This window comes from Bubalus kerabau, chromosome 7 (genome assembly GCF_029407905.1).
Source record: "Bubalus kerabau isolate K-KA32 ecotype Philippines breed swamp buffalo chromosome 7, PCC_UOA_SB_1v2, whole genome shotgun sequence".
NCBI classification, from domain to species: Eukaryota; Metazoa; Chordata; class Mammalia; order Artiodactyla; family Bovidae; genus Bubalus; species Bubalus kerabau.
In genome coordinates this window covers 18,852,473-18,874,329 of record NC_073630.1, presented here as the reverse complement: position 1 = coordinate 18,874,329, position 21,857 = coordinate 18,852,473, and the positions used below count along the sequence as shown (strand labels likewise).

The window sequence follows — 21,857 nt, the reverse complement described above, 5'->3', positions numbered from 1 at the left end:
GCAGCACGCCAGGCCTCCCTGTCCATCACCAACTCCCGGAGTTCACTCAAACTAACGTCCATTTTTTGTTTATTGATGTAAAATATATAACTGATGTGAAGAGAAATCTTACTGGGTGAGATTTCAACTCTTTTGATACTCAACTTTAGAAAAAATCAGTTTCTTTCCTTTGGCGATATCTCCTAAAGCTTTTAAAACTTTTTAAGTTCTTTTTAATTAAAATATAATTGATTTACAATGTTGTGCCAATCTCTTCTGTTTAGGAAAGTGACTTAGCTATACACATTTACAAATTCTCTTTTTTAATATTATTTTCCATTATGGAAACTGCATATGGTTCCTTGTAGTAGGACCTTATTGGTTTTTCATTCTAAATGTAACAGTTTACATTCACCAACCCCAAACTCCCAGTCTATCCCTCTCCCTTCCTCCCTCTCTCTTGGCAATCACAAGTCTGATACCTATGTCTGTGAGTCTGTTTCTGTTTTATAGATAGGTTCATTTGTGCTTATTTTAGATTTCATATATAACTGATATCATATGATATTTGTCTTCACTTAGTATGATTATCTTTTGACCCATTCATGGTGCCACAAATGGCATTATTTAGTTCTTGTTTATGGCTGAGAAATATCCCATTGTATACATGTACCACATCTTCTTTATACGTTCATCTGCTAATGAACATTTAGGTAGTTTCCATGTTTTGGTTATTGGGAATAGTGCTGCTATAAAAATAGGGGTGCATGTATCCTTTGAATTATAGTTTTGCCCAGGTATATGCACGGGAGTAGGATTGCTGGATTATATGGTAATTCTGTGAGGCACTTCCATACTGTTTTCCACAGTGGCTACACCAACATTCCCACCAACAGTGGAGGAGGGCTCTCTTTTCTCCACACCCTCTCCAGCATTATGTGTAGACTTTTTAATGATGGCCATTCTGTCTGGTGTGAGGTGACACCTCATACTAAATTTGATTTGCATTTCTCTGATAATTAGTGACACTGAACATCTTTTTTACGTGCCTACTGGCCATCCATATGTCTTCTTTGGAGAAATATCTATTAAGGTCTTCTGCCCAGTTTCTGATTGGGTTGTTTGAGTTTTTTGTTGTTGAGTTGTATGAGTTGCTTGTATATTTTGGAGGTTAAGCCCTTGTCAGTTGCAATATTTTCAAATATTTTCTCCCATTGCATAGGTTGTCTTTTTGTTTTCATTTATTATTTTTTATGGTTTAATTTGCTATGCAAAAGCTAGTTTGATTTCCCATTGGTTTATTTTGTTTTATTTCTATTGCTTTAGGAGACTGACCTAAGAAAACATTATTATGATTTATGTTAGAGAATCTTTTGCCTATGTTGTTTTCTAGGAGTTGCGTGGTGTCATGTCTTGCGTTTAAGTCTTTAAACATTTTGAGTTTATTTTTGTGCATGGTATGAAGATGTATTCTAACTTAATTAATTTATATGTAGCTGTCCAACATTCCCAGCACTACTTGCTGAAGAGGCTTTTTCCCATTTTATATTTTTTGCCTTCTTTGTCAAAGACTAATTAATGGAAGGTGTGTGGGTTTATTCCTAGGCTCTCTATTTTGTTTCACTGATTCCTATGACTGTTTTTGTAATAATACAATGCTGTTTTGATTTTTGATTACTGTAGCTTTGTGGTATTGTCTTAAGTCTGGGAGAATTATGCCTCCTGCTTTGTTTATTTTCTTCAGGATTGCTTTGACAATTCTGGGTGTTTATGTTTTCATATACACTTTTTGGATAGAAATTTGTTTAAAACAGGTATGTTTTGCTATAAAGGAAATTTTAAAAGTAAAATCTACTTTAATTTTTCTATTTATTTTCTTATTTTTAAATATCAGAAAACACATACGTGTTGAAAAAGGAAATCTTATTGAAAACAAAAGTATGCTTCAATTGAGATATTTACCAAGTATGAATCACCTGCTACTGTTGTTGCTCTTCAGTCACTAAATCGTGTCTGACTACAATCCCATGGATGGTAGCATGTCAGGCACCATAAGATTCTTCAGGCAAGAATACTGGAGTAGGTTGCCATTTCCTTCTCCAGGGGATCTTCACGAACAAGGGATCAAACCCTCCCTTGCATTGGAAGGCAGATTCTTTACCACTCAGCCTCAAGGGAAGCCCCATGAATCAGAATGCTTAACTCTTACTTTCCTAGTTTGGCCCTGTGTCATAATAACTGTCCTGATATTAGAGTATTAAATATTTGGTTTCTTAAGAAGATAGTTTTAAAGCAAAATTCAAAAATCTATGAAAGGTTACAGACGGTAAATAACAAATGTAAGCTCAGTCTGACACTTTCAATCTTTTGAGTGCACAGAGTAATAGACTTAAATCACTTCACATATGGAAATTCATTTGAGGACCAGTGAGCTGTGAACTTTCCCCATGTATCAAAATTACTGCAACACCTGGACCAAATTTCTCTGTAATGATGCACTGCAATCGCACTGTGAAGTGTTCAACAGTTTTCAGAATCATTCTTATTCAAATTGATTTCCACTGATGTAGTACTGCACTGTATTTCAGAAGTTTTTTCAATTGACTCAATTTTGAATGTTATTCATAGAAGGACTCATCTATGCATCTGCATTTATAAATGAATATTCTTCTGATGTTCTGCTTTTATCTAGAGTACTCCTTTTGTCTAGAGTATTGAATGTACTGATTATAAAAATATATTTGAAGTTGGTTTATATATTTCTAATAGAAGTGATCTTTAGGAATTTTCATTTTACCCTAGAGCATTCTGAAACAAAAATAGAGATACGGAAAGAAGACAAAAAAACTTTGAAATGATGCTTTCTATTTCTATTTGTTAAATAAAACATGTTCACATCAATTAAGTAATAAAGCAAAGATTTGAGAACAGGAGGCTAGTCTAGACTCAGTATTGCTAACTGTAAATTTGAACATATTTTAACCAAAGTCTTCTAGCTCAAAATGTCTAAGCCTTAGCCACAGGCACTTGAGTAAATTTTCTCTATTTTAACAGCACACCAAAGCAAAAGGACTCCTTTACTGGTTTCACAGAGATATACATAATCAGGCTGGCAACAGGGAGAGCAGCTTCCCCAGACTGCTAGTTGTTGTTCAGTTGCTAAGTTCTGTCTGACTCTTTGCGACCCCATGGACTGCAGCACACCATGTCTCCCTGTCCTTCACTATCTCCCTGAGTTTGCTCAAATCCATGTGCATTGAGTCACAGCATCAAACCGGATGAGATGTAAAACCATCTCCTCCGGTGCTGCTCCTTCTCCATTTGCCCTCAATCTTTCCCAGCACCAGGGTTTTTTCGAATGAGTCAGCTCTTCACATTCAGCAAAGAATTGGCGCTTCAGCATCAGCCCCTCCAGTGAATATTCAGGGTTGATTTCCTTTACGATTGACTCATTTGATCTCCTTGCTATTGAAGTGTCTTCTCCAGAACCACAGTTAAAAACCATCAATTCTTCAGCATTCAGCCTTCTTTATGGTCCAAATCTCATATGCATACATGACTACTGCAAAAACCACAAGCTACACAAACTTTTGTTTGCAAAGTGATATCTCTGCTTTTTAATATGCTATCTAGATTTGTCATAGCTTTTCTTCCAAGGAGCAAGCATCTTTTAATTTTGTGGCTGCGGTCACTGTCTATAGTGAATTTGGAGCCAGACTGCAAGTGAAACTGTGGCTGTTTCCACTTTTTCCCTATTTGCAATGAAGTGATGGGACCAGATGCCATGATCTTAGTTTTTAGAATGTTAAATTTTAGCCAGCTTTTTCATTCTACTCATTCACCTTCATCAAGAGACTTTTTATTTTTAATTTTTTTAATTTACTTTTTTTTTTTTTTTGCTTTACAATATTGTATTGGTTTTGCCATACATTGACATGAATCCACCACAGGTGTACATGTGTTCCCCATCCTGAACCCCCCTCCCACCTCCCTCCCCATCCCATCCCTCTGGGTCATCCGAGTGCATCAGCCCCAAGCACCCTGTATCATGCATCGAACCTGGACTGGCGATTCATTTCACATATGATAATTTACATGTTTCAATGCCATTCTCCCATATCATCACGCCCCTCTTCACTTTCTGCCCTTAGTGTAGTATCATCAGCATATCTGAGGTTGTTGATGTTTCTCCCTACAATCTTGATTCCAGTATTTGAAAAATAAGTGATGCCCTAGGAGCTACATTATGATGTGTTTCTCCCTTTGGCTACTGATTAGAATTTGTACATGCCCTTTGAGTGGTAGTAGATAGGACCTCTTTACTGTGGCACCATACATTTGTATCAGAGGAAATTCCTTCAAAGTGATGCTACAAAGGCATACTCTCTAAACATGTTTCATTGAATAGTAGTTGAGTAGGATTTCTTTTTTAATTTATTTGAATCCCTTAAATGTGCCCAGCTAATTATTATTACTTAAAAAGAAAACTAAGATAAAAATAAATATCTTATTTGTCTGAATCTTATTTTATAAGCAAAAGTTATAAGAAATGCCATCAATTTATAAATCAAAATAAACTCAATTTTGGGCTACCCATCTTGACAGTTTGGCAGAAAATTCACCATTAGTCATTATTAGGGTCTCTCTACTTCTTGCCTACAATCTCAGATTGTACAAGAACACAAGAAGTTTAGAATGCTCTAGCAAAAGATGTGGAGCTCTTTTGTCCACAAAAGTGCTCAGGATCGCGTACAACCTCACTGTCTCAGATCATGTGATCTCATATGGCAGGCTGTTGTGCCCAGCCCAGGCCACAGAATTTTTTTTTTTTTTTCTTTTTCTAAAGTTTAAGGCCCTGGAACCTAGGGTCCTACCACACAGCCGTCACTCTCTAGGTTTTATCAACTGTCAAGATGATGCCACAAAATGAGAATTCATCCCTATTATATACCCAGGTGGAGAAGGCAATGGCAACCCACTCCAGTACTCTTGCCTGGAAAATCCCATGGATGGAGAAGCCTGGTAGGCTGCAGTCCATGGGGTTGATAAGAGTCGGACATGACTGAGCAATTTCACTTTCACTTTTCACTTTCATGCATTGGAGAAGGACATGGCAACCCACTCCAGTGTTCTTCCCTGGAGGATCCCAGGGACGGGGGAGCCTGGTGGGCCACCATCTACGGGGTAGCAGTCAGACACGACTGAAGCGACTTAGCAGCAGCAGCAGCAGCAGCATATACCCAGGACTTTGCTGATTTCAGGACTGGTTCCCAGTCCAGGGAAATTTCACATTTTTGTCTCTGTTCAGAGCTCTCTGTTTCCCCTTTAGATCACTATCATTCTTTATAAAATAATTTTAGGCTTTCACAAAGAGAGAAAAAGAAGATAAACTGATCACTTGAAGAACTGTTTGCTTTCAGCCAAGACACAACAAAACAGAAAGGGTTTGGCTCCTTGCTTAAATAAGGAGAAGAGGGCCTTGCAAAAATTTTAAAAAATGAGATACAACCCCAAATAATTATTCTGTCACCAAAATTAAACACCTTTCTTTCCTACATTACTTCTTAGAATATTTAATCTCTATGTATTACAAAGCTAAACAGAGGATTCATTATGTAGTATTTTCAAAATACCTTTGTCCACAAAAATTTTGACAGTTTTTCTACTCTCTGAAGAGAATCTCTCAAGAACTAGTTTGGAAAATGCTTCTCTTGGGAAATGTCTGGACCTCTATGATTCTTCACATTTGGGTTTCTCAAACCCCACAGGTTCCCACTGCCTCTATTCCCAGAGAACATAAGAGACGATAGCTTATTATATAAGACTTACTTCTATATCTTTTATATTTAAAAAGGAGCTGAAATGTTACAAAGAAAGTTAATGTATGCTTTTTCTGATGTTCCTTCATAGGTAATGAATAACATATTTTTTTTCTAAACCTGCTCTGTACAGAGGAGGGTTCCACATCTTTTCAGGATGAACAAAGGAACAGGTGAGGGGAATTGTGTTATTTAATGATTCTGCCATTAATTCTGCCCTTAAAGAATGATACCAACAAAACTGAGTACAGGCAAGTTTCCTTCTTTTGAATCACTGGATTTCTTTAAAAACAGGAAAAACAGAAACATTTCTCTTTTCCTATAATCCAAGGAAAATAAAACTGAAAAAGAAAGCACAGAAGAAATCTGTCAGTATGTAGCAAAAGGAAGTCATCTGTGCATTCCTTGGATTAGGACTTGGTAATATACTGAAATGTTGGATACTTGGATATATTGAAAAATTGTATGATATTCTCTAAAATGCTTTGCATCAATCATTTGAATTCAGAAGTGTGTTTTTATTTATTTTTTGGTGGCAATATTATTTAATATAAAGAAGAGTTATATGTAGGGCTTATAGTATGACTTTGGTCAATTAGTAAATTGTGGCCAGTTGCTTTTTTAAATAAAGGAGAAAAAGAGAAAAATATCACTTGCCTAGTGACTTTTAGGTCAGACACTGCATAATTATTGGGTATAAAAGGAACTTCACTAGCCCATAGAACATAATATCTGTCTGGTCAGACAGATAAAATCTCACCTTGATGTATCTCACAGCCTTATTTAAGGCAGATCGACTTTATAAAATCTGGAATAAATTGATTCCAGTGTATAAAATGGTATGGAAACAAAAAGTATAGGGCAGGTTAAAATGAGGTCTGGAAGAAAGCTAAACCAAGATTTAGCAAGAAAACAGTAAGTCAAGGACAGGAGAACATCCTGGTAAGTCAAGAACATCTTCGTAAGTCAAGAACATCTGTTATTAATGCTGGAGAAAGAAGCCAAACCTTATGTGTATGTCACAAATACACAGAGCACACTCATTTCCATTTCTACTCAATTTGTTCTGGCAAAAGATTTGGTAAATTGAAAAGCTACTGGTCTTATACATTTCATACTTGTATCCTGTTCCACCAAACTTCTACCATACATGTTTAATTTCTCATAAATAAATTAATGAAAGAAAGGATATTTATATCTTTTCACTTATGCCAGTGCTTTTATAATACACTTCTTCCTAAATGCCTAAGTAAAAATTTAAATATATTGATAGATATTACCATCATAAAACAAGCAAAAAAAAATACAAGTAAAAAATAAACATAGGTAACTTAGAAATGCTTGAAGGTTTTACAAATTTATAAAAACTCTTATGTGCACAATTTTTTTCATTTTTTTCACAAAATATATAATTCAAGTCTTTATAGACTTCTCCTAATGACACTGGGACACAGTTGACTTTCTCACTTCACCTTTGTGGTCTCTTTCCCTTTCTCCTTCTCAGAATTGATTAAGAGGGTACAATTTGGGTCTCTAGACTTAAATGTACAATCAGAATGACTGTGTTTCAACTTCAATTCCTAGCTCAGTGGCACATGCACAGATTTTCTCCTTTTCTTATCCCCCACCCCCTGCCCCTGAGAAGCAGTGTGAAGTCCTTCTTAAGGGCTGTCTCTTCCTTCCTCAGGTGACTGAAGGTAGGGGCATCTTGGTGTCACCATCTTGCAGGGGACGTTCTGAGAGTCCCAAGGGTATTTAGAAAATCATCCAGAGGATCTGAGCTGCTTGCTCCTAGCAATGTATTGGAGAGAAATAATGGCTCTATCAGTCCCATCCCATCAATATTGAGTCACTGAATTTATCTGTCATAGAACAGCCCATGGCATTACTGTTGTCAGAATAACAGGAAAGAAATGCTGTACTGAATTGAATTAACTGGGAAACTTTTCTCAGTACCACTAGTAAATCCCTCCTCTTAAACTGCCTCTTGTTTATATCTGAACCAGATAGCTAAGGTGCTAATGATTGAAAATGTTCAAATAATTAAAAACATATTGAAATAATATGAGTTTTGCTGATATTACTGACTATACGAACTGATTCACCCAACTAGGAGTCTCAAAATATTTTCTTAATTTTCCTCAGATAATAACTTCCTAAAATAAAGCAATGTTAACACATCCTCCCTTAATAATTTTCTAATATTTAGGAAAATCCGAAATATGGGGCAGACAGTTTTAATACCGACTTACATTAGTGAATGAGGAGAACCTAAACTGATATTAATTAGGTTACTGACACAGCAAGCTGACTATCCTCTAGATTAAAAAATTTCTAATCCAAGCAAGTAATACTTGATGGTTTGCAGATATCTTAAATATACTTAGGCTTCCTAATCCTGTGTCTGTCTATTGTCCTTCCTACTGTTCTTTGTTTTTCCACTGTCCTCATGAAGACACTCATCTTTAGAGGGCCAGCAGGGAATTCCTGGGTTGATGGTCTCAATTCTTTGTGGGTGGACATCATCTCTTCCTAATCTGTAGCTTACACTGTTAATTCCCAAAGATAAAACAATAGACAAGGTTTTTGTTTTTTTGCTTTTCTTATTGCCTTTCCCTGTCTTCATTCCTGGCATCTCTGCTCCATCTACTAGTTAGCACATCATTTCTAGTCTCTCTTGGTGTTTTTCTACTCAATCAATCCACTGAGTCTTTTCATCTGGTATCCTCTAAAAACAAAGACCACGATGGCTTCTACTTTAAGTTTTGGTTTATTTGTTTTTACTGATTCAGTTATGCAGATTCTCTTATTCATATATCTTGTCCTTGATGAGTCTTAATGAGATGACATTTAATGATATGACCAAAGGGCACATTTTCTTTTGGACACTTACCCTAATGGTAAAGTTTCTTGGTTTAACAAACCTGTTTGCCAGTCTTTGTAGGAAAGCAATAGGAAATTAGTTATATTTGTGGAGATTTTGGAATTGCTATTATTGCTTCTCATTATTTACTAAATAATAAAGAAACTTTGGTTTATAATTGTAGAGATGTTCAACTTGTTGCCATGGTAACAAATTATTTGCTGTTTTGAAATTTTACATTTAGATTTGAACTGTAACAAATGTAAAGCTAAAAACAGAAATTAGATGGCCAAGAACTATGGATAATAAATACCAGTTAAGTTTATCAGGGATGAAAAGTTACATAGTATTTTCTGTTATGATATTTTAGCAGGATTTTTAAACACTTAATTTGTACCAAAGTATTTATTTTCTATATTTAAATATATTTGTGGATTTAAGAAAACATGTAATTAAACTTTTCAATTATTTCTCAAAATATTTGAATAAATGATTAACGATAATTAAGCTAAATACACGTCATTTGTAGACAGTGGAAATGATTGTCCATGCTGTGCTATTAAAATTTATGTAAAATTATACACATTGAAAAATAAGCCAAGTTTAAGGCAGCAAAATGCTACCACATTTCACTCACTTTTCTGTTTTGTTCTGCACTGTTTAGTTGTCAGGGCAGCATAACATTTAAATACTTACTACCTGCAAGTATCCTTTATATCAGTACAAATATATTATATTCTTAGAATTGAATTTTCTATTACTTTCTCAGATGAAATCCCATCCTTTGAGAGAAAAATCTGGCTTGTGTAAAATGAGGGTAATTTAACAATAATCATATTAATATCTATGGACACAGGTTTCCTTATAGAGCAAATAAAAACTCTTTATTTTCCCACACCATAGTCTTCATTAACTTCATTTCTAATTGTTGTATAATATATTGAAATGCTAAAAAGATAAAACCTCATATTTACTTGTGATGCTTTCTCCACTTTAAAGAAAATAATTAAAAAGTATGTCTTTCCTACTTCAGAGTTTATGATAACTGCCATGTTACTCTGATAGTTTTCATAGTAAAAGCTTCTCCCATTAGGTAGTGGTTTTTGTATCATTTAATCCGATAAAACACTGACTTTTAAGTGTTTTTGCTTATGTACCACCTAAGAGTTTTCAAAAGTTATATACTCCACAGATTTTCAAGTTATCTAAAATATTACATTTAAATAATTTCCAGGATCAATTTTCCAGATTGTTATATATTATAGCTATGCTTCAAATGTATTTTAATTGAAGTCTTTTGAGGTACTAATTTAACACGTTCAATTTACTTAAAATAAGTTGTAATTTTCAGTCTTTGTTATATACAGCAGCCAAATGGGACTATTCTATCTGAAATTGTGTGCCTTTATTTTAAAATCTAGATTTATGTTTTGGCATGCATTACTAAGAAGACAATCTTTTCTCTAGAATGCTAATTCTAAGATAGTTAGGGAGATTATTTGTGTACATAGACGGAATGTTGTTCTAAGTCTGCGACATGTATGGAATTTGGTGCTTATTCCTTTCAGCTTTTTAGAGACTCTATTTGCTATGCTGTCACAGAAATCCTCTTGGTGGCACTGGCATGGTATTCTTAAAACACACCTTGTTTTGTTCCCTAGAGCTAGTTGTGAAGAACTTTCTTCCTGCATTGTAGGAAACAGATGAGAGTGTATGTAAGACCAGACTGAGAAAAACAGTCAGATGGTTGCTGCAATGATGATGGGCTGAAAGATGCAATGCTCTGGACTTCAATAGAGCAGTAAAGATGGAAAGAAATAAACATACCTAGATATATACACAAAGGATGATCAACAGAATATACTGATTTCTTGGATGAGTAAATGTTAATACCCAGGGCACTGGCTTGGGAAACTGAATTGTTGATGGTACCATTTATGAAATCAGGAAACAAACAATGCTTTTTGTGTCAGCAGGAAGAAGAGATGATGAGTTCAGTTTGAGAAATAGTTTTGAGGTCCTCTCTGACATGCAAGTGGATATCAAAGAAGATAGTCATAAAATTCTGATCCTCAAATATATCTTACAGGGGTGAATATTTCCTGTCTTTAGTCAAACAGTTTCAGAAATTTGCTATTCATAAACATTTCTTGATTAATTATGAAATAAACATACTTTCTATGATTTCTCCTCTACCTGCTACTCCACATATTAAATATTACTGTTTATTATATATCAAAGTAAAAGTAATTCATCTAGCTTCTCATCTTTAATATACTTCTTTGATAAAAACATACTGAGAAAATTATACAACCATGCAGATACCATAAATGAATTTCCACAATCTGAATACATCTATGTAAACACCACCCAGAAAAAGAAATAGAATACAGCCAATGGTGCAAAAGTCCTACCATATTCCCTTCCAGTCACTACCATGTCTTCAAAAAAGTAACCACTATGTTTACTATTAACTTTATAAATGTGCCTGTTTTCTTGTTGCTGTTGTTGTTTTTATTTTCTTTTAACTTGATATTTCAGGGCTTTGCCTGGAAACTCAGAACTGGTATGAATATTATTTTCAGCTAAAGAGATTTGAGGTTCAACAGATGCAGAAAGAAGCCTTCTTGGAGCTTCCCTCTTCTGACTAAAAGTGACAACTGAGAAATGAAGCTACCATAAATCCCACCTAATGGGAAGTTTCATGGCCATGTACAAGACTGAATGACACTCACACCTACATAAACAAATAGAACAATCTTTCTTTTCTCCCATTATTGGCCTAGAAACTCATTTATCTTTCCTGAAAAAACCTATTCGTTCTTCCCACAGAAGACTTTTCTGCCCCATTCCTTTTCCCAACTAAGTTAGGTATATAAACCTCTCTCTTTGACCATTCAGCAAAGGAGTTACTTCTTTTGTTAGCTCCTGTATGCATATGAGTAAATCTTTCCTCTCTTGATTTGTATTTTGTCAGTTTAATACCCAGGTCCCTGAGAACTAAATCTAAGAGAAAAAGTTTTTTCTCCCCTACAGTATCAATGGAAACAGATACTATGATCTTTGTGTGCATGGCTGTAATTTTTGCTCAAACTATATTTGAATGATTATTTTCATTGCTGAATAACATTTCCTTATAAGCCTTTGACTGTGTGGACCACAATAAACGGTGGAAAATTCTGAAAGAGATGGGAATACCAGACCACCTGATCTGCCTCTTGAAAATTTGTATGCAGGTCAGGAAGCAACAGTTAGAACTGGACATGGAACAACAGACTGGTTCCAAATAGGAAAAGGAGTTCGTCAAGGCTGTATATTGTCACCCTGTTTATTTAACTTATATGCAGAGTACATCATGAGAAACACTGGACTGGAGGAAGCACATGCTGGAGTCAAGATTGCCAGGAGAAATATCAATAACCTCAGATATGCAGATGACAACACCCTTATGGCAGAAAGTGAAGAGGAACTCAAAAGCTTCTTGATGAAAGTGAAAGTGGAGAGTGAAAAAGTTGGCTTAAAGCTCAACATTCAGAAAACGAAGATCATGGCATCCAATCCCATCACTTCATGGGAAATAGATGGGGAAACAGTGTCAGACTTTATTTTTCTGGGCTCCAAAATCACTACAGATGATGACTGCAGCCATGAAATTAAAAGACGCTTACTCCTTGGAAGGAAAGTTATGACCAACCTAGATAGCATATGCAAAAGCAGAGATATTACTTTGCCAACAAAGGTTCGTCTAGTCAAGGCTATGGTTTTTCCAGTGGTCATGTATGGATGTGAGAGTTGGACTGTGAAGAAGGCTGAGCTCCGAAGCATTGATGCCTTTGAACTGTGGTATTGGAGAAGACTCTTGAGAGTCCCTTGGACTGCAAGGAGATCCAACCTGTCCATTCTGAAGGAGATAAGCCCTGGGATTTCTTTGGAAGGAATGATGCTAAAGCTGAAACTCCAGTACTTTGGCCACCTCATGCGAAGAGTTGACTCATTGGAAAAGACTCTGATGCTGGGAGGGATTGGGGGCAAGAGGAGAAGGGGACTCCAGAGGATGAGATGGCTGGATGGCATCACTGACTCGATGGACGTGAGTCTGAGTGAACTCCGGGAGTTGGTGATGGACAGGGAGGCCTGGCGTGCTTCGATTCATGGGGTCGCAAAGAGTCGGACATGACTGAGCGACTGATCTCATATGATATATGAAACTGGACTTCCCTGTTGGTTCAGTGGTAAAGAATTCACCTGCCAATGCAGGAGATGCAAGAGATTCTCTCCATGAGTGAGGAAGATACCCTGTAGAAGTAAATGGCTAACCACTCCAGTATTTTTGTCTGAAAAATCCCATTGACAGAGAAGCCTGGTGGTCTAGAGTCTACAGAGTCACAAAATAATCAGACACAATTTAGCAACTAAACAAAAATATAGTTGTTGTCATTGTTCAGTCACTCAGTCATGTCTGACTCTTTGAGATCTCATGGACTGTAGCACACCAGACTTCCCTGTCCTTCACCAACTCCTGGAGCTTGCTCAAACTCATGTCCATTGAGTTGGTGATGCCATCCAACCATCTCATCCTCTGTTGTCCCCCTCTCCTCCTGCCTTCAATCTTTCCCAGCATCAGGGTCTTTTCTAATGAATCAGCTCTCAAGAGTCTTCTCCAACACCACAGTTCAAAAGCATCAATTCTTCAGCACTCAGCTTTTTTTATGATCCAACTTTTACATCCATACCTGACTACTGGAAAGGCCATAGCTTTGACTAGGCAGACCCTTGTTGGCAAAGCAATGTCTCTGCTTTTTAATATGCTGTTTAGGTTGGTCATAGCTTTTCTTCCAAGGAGCAAGTGTCCTTTAATTTCCTGGCTGCAGTCACCATCTGCAGTGATTTGGTAGCCCAAGAAAATAAAATATGTCACTGTTTCATTGTTTCCCATCTATTTGCTATGAAATGATGGGGCCAGATGCCATGATCTTAGTTTTTTGAAGGCTGAGTTTTAAGCCAGCTTTTTTTCTCTCTTCTTTCATCTTTGTCAAGATGCTCTTTATTTCCTCTTCACTCTGTGCCATAAAGGTTGTATCAAACCAAAATATATGAAACTATAGTTTATTCATTCTGGTATTGAAACAGTTTTGGGTTGTTTCACTTATTCATTAATGTAGCAATAAGTATGACATACACTTTTGTGGTTTAGTTGCTAAATTGTGTCTAACTCTTTGTGACCCCATGGACTGTAGCCCACTAGACTCCTCTGTCTATAGGATTTCCTAGGCAAGAATGCTGGAATGAGTTGTGATTTCCTTCTCCAAGGTCTTCCCAATGTGAGGATTGAACCTGTGTCTCCTGCATTGGCAGGTGGATTCTCTACTACTGAACCAACTAGTGAAGCCCATGATATACACTTACTATCAATTTAACATTAGGCACTGTACTAATTAAAGACAAAAAATATTGATAGGATTGGTAAGATACACTTTATGCTCTCAGGGAATTTACACTTCAATAGCAACAATAAAATATGAACAAATATAATCAACTGTAAGTGGTATGAACTTCTATGAACAAAAGAGGGTATACCATGGCAAAGAATATAGTTAACACTGCTCAAGAAATGAGATTATAGAATCATTAAAGAATAACAAATGTTTCATCTAGAAGCTTGAGAAAGTAGAGGGTAGAGGGAACAGCATGTGAAAGTAATTTTAGAAGAGAAAAAAATATGGCAGATTTAGAAATAGTAATTCAAAATGAATATTAATTTTAAAACTGTGATTATAAAGATAAGTATTGATAATTATGCTGTAAATGAAGACTAGGACTAAATAATGAAGTTATATCTACTCTGTAATCAGATTTTTGTTTTAGAAAGAGTACCTGTCACTAGAGACAACAGAAATGATGCAGACAGGGGAAAAACAAAATAAATTAATGCTAGAGGACCATCAAAAGATGAAAGTGGAACAGATGTGTAGCAATGAGGTATAGAGAGAATAGGATTTTACTCGTGATTGATGAAAGACTCTAAAGTAGATCTTTAATTTCTTAGCAAATAATGATGATCTGAATATTGAGGCTGAGAAGGAAATTTTGCAAAAAGATGAAGTTCAGATTTGTCTTACTGAATTTGAACTGATCTAATTAACTAGTAAATAATTGGTTCCACAGGACTGTAAAAGGTCAGTTTTCATTCCAATCCCAAAGAAGGGTAGTGCCAAAGAATGTTCAAACCACTCTACAGCTGCACTTATTTCACATGCTAGCAATGCTCAAAATCTCTTAAGCTAGGCTTCAACAATACATGAACTGAGAACTTCCTGATGTACAAGATGGGTTTAGAAAAGGAAGAGGAACCAGAGATCAAATCACCAACATTTGTTGGATCATGGAAGAAGGAAGGGGGTTCCAGAAAAAATCTGCTTCTGCTTCATTGACTATGCTATATCCTTTGACCATGTGGATCACAATGAACTGTGAAAATTCTTAAGAGATGGGAGTACCAGACCAACTTAACTATATCCTGAGAAACTTGCATGTGTGTCAAGAAGCAATGGAACTGGACATGGAACAACAGACTAGTTCAAAATTGGGAAAGGACCATGACAAAACTGTATATTGTCACCTCACTTATTTAAGTTATATGCAGGATACATGATGTGAAATGCCAGACTGAATGAATCACAAGCTGGAATCAAGACTGTCAGGAGAAATAGCAACAACCTCAGATATTCAGATGATATCACTCTAATGGCAGAATGTAAAGAGGAACTAAAGTGTCTCTTGATGAAGGTGAAAGAGGAGAGTGAAGAAGCTGGCTTGAAACCCAACACTCAAAAAACTAATATCAAGACATCTGGTCCCATCACTTCATTGCAAATAGATGGGGAGATAATGGAAATGGAAGATAAAAACAAATGAAAAATAAAGACAAACTTTATTTTCTTGGGCTCCAAAATCACTGTGGACAGTGACTACAGCCATGAAATTAAAAGATGCTTGCTCCTTGGAAGAAAAGCTATGACAAAACTACACAGTCTATTAAACACTAGAGACATCACTTTGATGACAAAGGTCCGTATAGTCAAAGCTATGGTTTTTCCAGTAGTCATGTACAGATGTGAAAGTTGGACCATAAAGAAGGCTGAGCACTAAAGAATTTATGCTTTTGAATTGTGGTGCTGGAGAAAACTTGTGTGTCAATCTTAAAGGAAATCAGCCCTGAATATTCATTGGAAGGATTGATACTGAAGCTGAAGCTCCAATACTTTGGCCACCTGATGCAAACACCAAACTCATTGGAAAAGAGCCTGATGCTGGAAAAACTGAATTCAAATGGAGAAGATGAGATGGTTAAATAGCATCACAAATTCAGGGGGCATAAGTCTGAGCAAACTCTGAGAGACAGTGGAGGAAACAGGATCCTGGGATGCTGCAGTCAATGGGGTCACAAGGATCTGGATACGAATTAGGGACTGAACAATGCTAGTTTAAATTCCAATCAGATATGTGATTTTGTGTTTATGTGATTTTGTATGGAAAAAAGAGTCATGGACAATAATTATCTTTATACTGTACATACCTATCTCCAATCTATATAGCACACATATACGGCTTGTGCATTTTTTAATGTTAATCCGTCATTTTATTTTCTCTTTCTGATATTAGGTGAGGAAGTGAGAGATTCAATCATTCTTCTCATGTCCTAGAAAAATATCACATATCAGCTCCTGAAATAGCAACATAAGACATCTCTTTTGTTTTAACCCTTCATTTCCATTTCTACTATATTCAAATTTTTGTGCGTGGGGTTTTGCAAAATACATATGATTTTTTATTTAAAGGAACTAAGTGATTTATCTATCAATTCTATTTTTTAAGGTCTATTTCTGTTCATTTGGATATTAATTCCATTGCTTCCTCAGTTCAGTTCAGTCACTCAGGCATGTCCGACTCTTTGTGATCCCATGAATTGCAGCACGCCAGCCCTCCCTGTCCATCACCAACTCCTGGAGTTCACCCAAACTCATGTGCATCGAGTCTGCGATGCCATCCAGCCATCTCATCCTTTGTAGTCCCCTTCTCCTCCTGCTCCCAATCCTTCCCAGCATCAGGGTCTTTTCCATTGAGTAGACTATTCACAGGAGGTACACAAAGTATTGGAGTTTCAGCCTCAGCCATCAGTCCGTCCAATGAACACCCAGGACTGGTCTCCTTTAGGATAGACTGGCTGGATCTCCTTGCAGTCCAAGGGACCTGCAAGAGTCTTCTCCAGCACCACAGTTCAAAACCATCAATTCTTTGGCACTCAGCTTTCTTCACAGTCCAACTCTCACATCCATACATGACCACTGGAATAACCATAGCCTTGAGTAGACAGACCTTTGTTGGCAAAGTAATATCTCTGCTTTTTAATATGCTGTTTAGGTTGGTCATAACTTCCAAGGAGTAAGTGTCTTTTAATTTCATGGCTGCAATCACCATCTGCAGTGATTTTGGAGCCCCAAAAAATAAAGTCTGACACTGTTTCCACTGAAGTGATAGGACCAGATGCCATGATCTTAGTTTTCTGAATGTTGAGCTTTAAGCCAACATTTTCACTCTCCTCTTTCACTTTCATCAAGAGGGTTTTTAGTTCCTCTTCACTTTCTGCCATAAGGGTGCTGTCATCTGCATATCTGAGGTTATTGATATTTTTCCTGGCAATCTTGATTCCAGCTTGTGCTTCTTCCAGCCCAGCATTTATCATGATGTACTTTGCATAGAAGTTAAATAAGCAGGGTGACAATATACAGCCTTGACATACTCCTTTTCCTATTTGGAACCAGTCTGTTGTTCCATGTCCAGTTCTAACTGTTGCTTCCTCACCTGCATATAGGTTTCTCAAGGGGCAGGTCAGGTGGTCTGGTATTCCCATCTCTTGAAGAATTTTCCCCAGTTTATTGTGATCCACACAGTCAAAGGCTTTGGCATAGTCAATAAAGCAGAAATAGACGTTTTTCTGGAAGTCTCTTGCTTTTTTGATGATGCAGCGCATGTTGGCAATTTGACCTCTGGTTCCTCTGCCTTTTCTAAAACCAGCTTGAACATCTAGAAGTTCACGCTTCATGTATTGCTGAAGCCTGGCTTGGAGAAGTTTGAGCATTACTTTACTAGTGTGTGAGATGAGTGCAATTGTGCGGTAGTTTGAGCATTCTTTGGCATTGCCTTTCTTTGGGATTGGAATGAAAACTGACCTTTTCCAGTCCTGTGGCCACTGCTGAGGTTTCCAAATTTGCTGGCACATTGAGTGCAGCACTTTCACAGCATCATCTTTCAGGATATGAAATAATAGCTCAGCTGGAATTCCATTACCTCCATTAGTTTTGTTCATAGTGATGCTTCCTAAGGCCCACTTGTCTTCACATTCCAGGATGTCTGGCTCTAGGTGAGTGATCACACCATTGAGATTATCTGGATCATGAACATCTTTTTTTTGCATTTCTTCTGTGTATTCTTGCCACCTCTTCTTAATAGCTTCTTCTCTTAGGTCCATACCATTTCTGTCCTTTATCCAGTCCATCTTTGCATGAAATGTTCCCTTGGTATCTCTAATTTTCTTGAAGAGATCTCTAGTCTTTCCCATTCTATTGTTTTCCTCTATTTCTTTGCATTGATCTCTAAGGAAGGCTTTCTTATCTCTCCTTGCTATTCTTTGGAACTCTGCATTCAGGTGGGAATATCTCTTTTTCTCCTTTGCTTTTCGCTTCTCTTCTTTTCATTGCTTGTAACTGCTAAATATTACACTGCGATGGACGTCTGCCATATTTTCCCATTTCTTTTCTTAATAAGGGACATCTTTCAATTACTTACTACAAACAGAGAAATCAGAGGTTGTATGGATTTCTGTGGCCTAGATACACTCAGGATCAGAATTGCTGAGTTACAGTATAGGCTTATACTTAATATGGCTAAATAATGCCATGCTGCTCTTTGGAAGCTTTTAGCCAATCTGGAGTATGAAAAAAGTGTTGAAACCAGAGTACTCTCTTAAAAGAAGGGACAAATACAAAATAAAGTATCAAAGTGAATATGAAATTAAAGCAAGAATAGAAATAAGAACAGACTCCAATCTAGAAATAATTGACAAACATGAGGATATCATAACATCTAGGGGAAAAAAAACTTTTATTAGTTTACCACTTAGCCTACTCATAAAATACACTTTACTTAGTTTTTTTTAAATTCATTGCCCTTCTTCATCTGTCAACAATTTAAAAATATCATTTTCTCTAGATAATGTAAACATTATTTAAATCTCCTCTAGAATTGGGTTGAGTGAAACAACAGTTGAGATGCATAAATCCTATAATATGTTCAGTAATGAAAATGTAGTTATTTTCATTGCTGTAGTAATAACATAATTTTAATGTACATGTTGGTGTAGAACAGTATCTTAAGACAAAATAATGTTCTTACTAAATACAGCAAATAAAGAAATGAAGATGACATATAATTGAAATTGGTTGTGGTATTCATTACTTTTTAACTTCATTTTAACAAATCACAGTGTTTTCTCAGTTGAAATAGAAGGTACAGTTGTAACAACATACAGGTATACTTGTATATATTTCAAAACTTAAATAATGTTAGTTATTTCAGCATGGATTTTTCCCTCAAACTTGTCCTAATTTTGATGATATAAATTGTGTGAATGTATTAGCCAAAGACAATAAGTAATAAATAAAACCAAAATACTGAAATGTGAAATTTGTAGTTTTCATGATGTTCCATTAAAAAGATACCTACCATTATTTTATGATATTTACTTCTAGTCATTCTCAATTTATTTCATATTTCAACAGGTGACTCTGGGTAAAAGATGCCATCTCCTGTAATCGCTAATATATCCAACTACCCCACACACTAAAATAACAATTTTAAATGGGAAACATTAAATCAGCTTCCTCTTTGGCACAAAGCTTGAGCTTCTGCTCCTGTACTAGTCCTCATAAATGTATCAGCTCCTCAGAATGAATTTCTGCTCTACTTTAGAGTAGATATACATTTTATGACTTACTTAAGGAATTCCTGACCTGTTATTTTACAAATTATAAAAATCTATAATGCAATTGTGAAGATAAGCTCTACTCAATATATCAAAGATCTGAAGAAAATGAGGATTAGACTATTAAGATTTGGGCCACAGCCAAGAGAACTGTAACTAACTCTATTATTTTCATTGTACCTTAGTTTTATGGATATATGACTGTCTCTTAGAGCTGTAAGCAAAAGAATATTTAGTAAAATTCAGACAAAATTTACCTTTCAGATGGAACTGACCTAGACAAGTGATTTTTTTGAACTTCTACAAGACTAAAGTAAAGTGAAAACTTGCTAATACAATTTTTTTCTGAGTTGAATTTTATATCCGAAGTAACTTAATGGCTTTCCACTTGAAGACTGAAGTTGGGAGCAGAGAGATAATAGAGAAGTAATGAAGATGAAGCAAAGAATACAGGTGATAAAGAAAGATGTGTATAACTTAAAACCAGCTAAAACATTTGCCATGGTGTTGAAAACCTCTACTGAAATTCAAGTTTATTTCAATGACTCCTACCCTTTATATGAATCTGTTTTGTGGTGAGAGCTCCTGGCCTCAGGACCCAAACCTCTAGCGTAGTTCCATCCATCGGGCATTTTATTGACCACAGCAGATAATAGTTATACTATCTCTAAATAATGATAATATCAGCATGATACCTTTAGATAGATTTTTTAAAGCACCTTTTTAAAGCAGCAGCTTGAAGAGTTAGAATGTAATGCAAATAAATTCTAAGGGCACCCAGTTTTCCTTATGTATGGGCAGTTAGTTCTAGTATACTTGGAAAATTCTGAGTTTGTAGGTAATTTAGCAAAATATCTAAAAATACTACATTTTATTATGGAATATTATAGCTTTTTCCTCTTCAGCAATTAAACAGTGAATTGTGACTGTGAGTGATCATAAAATGTGCTAACAGTTTTAAATCTCTTATAGATTACTTAGAGGACTCTACTCGTGTGTGTGTGTGTGTGTGTGTGTGTGTGTGAAAATAAATGATAATGTAGCGACTGACAAGAATAGGTTTTAAATAGCTTTTATAATATGAAAATGACAGGAATTTTGAGATAAGAATTTAATATCCTTTTTAGAGACACATAAGATTGTGAATCATTCACTCACAATTGTGCGTGGGTTTACATTTTCTTCTCTTTGCGTTGTGGGGCCGCCTAGACACTTTCATCCAGTGTACCACCTGGTATTCAGGAGGAAGGGATAAAACTTTGCAAAATGCACCCAGTAAACAGAGTATCAGATAGAAAAAGGGAGTAAAACAGAAATCAGGATTCTGTGCAGAGGGCTCCTCTCAGATATTTGTAGGATATTACACTTGAAAATTGATTTTAAGAATTCATCTAGTTTTGTCAATTCAAGTCCAATCTTCAGTTAAGCTGTTGTCAGTATTACTAATTTGCACACCAGTGGTCTTTTTATATTGTGCGCTTAATCACTTCAGTCCTGTCCAACTCTTTGTAACCTCATGGAGTGTAGTCTGCCAGGCTCCTCTGTCCATGGAATTCTCCAGGCAAGAATAGTGGAGTGGGTTGCCATTCCCTTCTCTAGGGGATCTTCCTGACCCAGAGATCAAACTTGCATCTCTTACATTTCTTGCATTGGCAGGTGAGTTCTTTACCATTAGAGCCACCTGGGAAGCGCAATAGGTCCTTAGAGGAATCCTTAATTCTGTTCTTAACTCTATTTCATCTCTGAATTTTTATCTCCCCTAGGCTTCTCCATGGAGAAGGCAATGGCGACCCGCTCCATTACTCTTGCCTGGAAAATCCCATGGAGGGAGGAGGAGCCTGGTGGGCTGCAGTCCATGGGGTCATGAAGAGTCGGCCACAACTGAGTGACTTCCCTTTCACTTTTCACTTTCATGCATTAGAGAAGGAAATGGCAACCCACTCCAGTGTTCTTGCCTGGAGAATCCCAGGGACGGGGGAGCCTGGTGGGCTGCCATCTTTGGGGTCGCACAGAGTCAGACACGACTGAAGCGACTTAGCAGCAACAGCAGCATTCTCCAAATCAGCCAATAGCACCATAATTAATGAAACTTCTCAAGCCTGAAACTCATCCTGATTTCTCTATTCCATACCCTACATATCTAACCAAACAGTGC

General features: G+C 36.4%; 1 long non-coding RNA gene across 5 annotated transcripts in view; it reads right to left on the bottom strand.

The window, feature by feature from the left end:
* LOC129657496 (uncharacterized) overlaps positions 1-21,857 on the bottom strand; it is a 402,704-nt gene that overhangs the window by 276,539 nt on the left and 104,308 nt on the right. Inside the window, exon 3 of one of the 5 annotated variants that reach the window (XR_008716770.1) lies at positions 7,211-7,589. The exons of the other annotated variants lie outside the window; for them this stretch is intronic. This is a non-coding gene — a long non-coding RNA (uncharacterized LOC129657496). Of the gene's footprint in view, positions 1-7,210; positions 7,590-21,857 lie in introns of those variants that run through there. 5 annotated transcript variants of the gene reach the window in all.